The sequence below is a fragment of the Nanorana parkeri genome, unplaced genomic scaffold, assembly GCF_000935625.1.
Source record: "Nanorana parkeri isolate BGI_ZX_2015 unplaced genomic scaffold, ASM93562v1 scaffold43, whole genome shotgun sequence".
Taxonomy (NCBI): Eukaryota; Metazoa; Chordata; class Amphibia; order Anura; family Dicroglossidae; genus Nanorana; species Nanorana parkeri.
Window position 1 is genome coordinate 3,066,156 of NW_017306311.1, and position 2,432 is coordinate 3,068,587.

At 40.4% G+C, this 2,432-nt stretch overlaps 1 protein-coding gene across 1 annotated transcript in view; it reads right to left on the reverse strand.

Annotated features, from left to right (window-relative positions):
* The window catches only part of HHIPL2 (HHIP like 2), a 37,850-nt gene that overhangs the window by 23,107 nt on the left and 12,311 nt on the right, over positions 1 to 2,432 (reverse strand). The gene's annotated exons all lie outside the window — the stretch shown is intronic.

Sequence of the window (2,432 nt, forward strand, 5' to 3'; positions counted from 1 at the left end):
TGGATCATGGAGCGGCTTCACGTTTACATTTTCAACAATACGTTTGACAGAAATACAAAATGTTTCCCTACCTTTTATTGGGTATTGTGATTTTACGTATTGAAAGTATAGGTGCATTTAAATACTATAAGCAAAATACAAATGTCTTTCTTAAAACTAGAGCAACTTTTATTTAAGTACAATAGTCACCTTTACTTTTGTCTAATTTCATTAGTAATTTATTAAATATCTGGTGATCCTGCCAGCCTCTTTCTTCCTCTTCTGCAGCCTCTTCCTTCCTCTGCAGGGTGACAACACCGTTTTCGTGCAGTGAACTTACTGAAGCGTTGTCATCCTGTGCAGCTATATTCTGACATATGCAGAGATGATTGTCATTGCTGATATCCCTTGCTGCCAGTCAGAGCAGGACACATATCTGGTGGAGCCAGGAGGAAGGATACAAGAGTGTGCCCTGCCTCTGAAGAAAATGATGTGGTATGCTCTTTTAAAGTCCTGGTTGAGTAAAGACCTTGGTGGCAACTGTAATGATGTCACAGGGGCAATAAAGAGGATTTTGTCTGTTTCTTGCTCACTCTGAGAAAATTCATCCGTGAGTGGCCCTGCCACCCAGCTCACCAATTTTCAAAGAACCTTTTTAATTCAACAGTCAGCTGCAGTCACTGTTTGGGTATTCTGACAGCCTCTCCGGGCTACATTGTGTGGTTAACTTAAGAACAAAAACATATCAAGAAGATATATAGTTAAATGACTTAGATAAAGTATACAGACAAGATAGTAATAGTTTCTTTTAGCTGACTTAAGAGAGAGCGTAAAGTAATCAGAAGTTGTCACTGTACAGCCATCACCATAAGATATTCAAAAAGTGCAAATAACATAGAGATAAGATAAGATAACATATGAGAACTCAAAGAAACAATATGAAAAGTTATGTTTTATATTGAGTGATAAAAACACGCAGGAATCCTGTATGATGCACAGAATATTCCAGATTCTTTTTCTATAGTAATTTCTAACAATGAGACATCTAATCTAATATTAATCAAAGACCGTACATAGTTACACCAAAATGTTTGCCACATGTTGAGCTGGGAATGTATGTTTTCTATTAACCCTTCTTATCCGGGATACTACACACACATATCCATGTGCTGATTGTAAACACATTTTATTTCATTAAACAGGAAATTTCCTAAATGTTTCTCTGTAGTAAATCACTGATTTCGGTGTCTGTTTTGGATGTTTTTTTTCCATGACGCAACTTGGGGGCCAGTGGGTCCCTTGGCTAAATTCTGCTCCATCCCACCAACTCCCTCCATTGTAATTATTTACAAACATTTTTGCTACAATTACGGTATGTGATGTTTGTTTCTGATACCGTTGAATAATTTACGTCCAATTGTAATTTTAGGAAAAAGCTACAGATACCCCATGTCATTCAGATGGCTAATGCTAGGTATTGGGCAGTGGAGGTTCTACCATTCAACAGCTGGGGCAGAGCTTCATATTTTGCAGCCATATACAGCTTTATTCAAGAATCCAAAGTGCTCCACAGGGACACAGGGATCGATTTGACCAATTTGCTACTTATACTATAACTGTACCCAAACATATTTTATTCTGGTTACTGTATGGGTTTAGTACTATAGAAGAGTGCAAGAGTTATGCCACTGTAGTTTCCCAAAGTCCCCATTACATTCTTCAGTAGCCTAGATGTAAGAGCTCCTGTGTGGTAGGATTACAAGCTGTTTAATTGGGATTCCCTCCAGAGACCACTCCATGCAACTCATGATGCTATGGTTGGTGTATTTAAAGGAGGCAAGGAGACCTGTGAAGAATAAGACATAGGAGCCTCCAGTGTGTGCAAGGAGCTGACAATGTTTCTCCCTGCTTGGCTGTGTAAGGAAAGGACAATGTGATCTTAGGAAAAAGCTACAGATACCCCATGTCATTCAGATGACTAATGCTAGGTCTTGGGCAGTAGAGGTTCTACCATTCAACAGCCGGGCAGGGCTTCATATTTTGCAGCCATGTACTGCCTTAGCCAAGGATGCAAGGTGCTCCACAGGGATCAATTTGACCAATTTGTACTTGTACTACAACTGTACACAAAAAATATTTGATTCTGGTTACTGTATGGGGCTAATACTATAGAAGAGTGCAAGAGTTATGCCAGTAGCCTAGATGTAAGAGCTCCTGTGTGGTAGGGTTAGAAGCTCTGTAATTGGGAGTCCCTCCAGAGACCGCTGCATGCCACTCATTATGTTGTGGTTGGTGTATTTAAGGGAGGCAAGGAGACCTGTGAAGGATAATACTTATGAGCCTCCAGTGTGTGCAGGGGGCTGACAATGTTTCTCCCTGCTAGGCTGTGTAAGGAAAGGACAATGAAGCCGGGAGTCATCTTATCGGAAAGCATTTCCTCCTGGGGGGGGGGG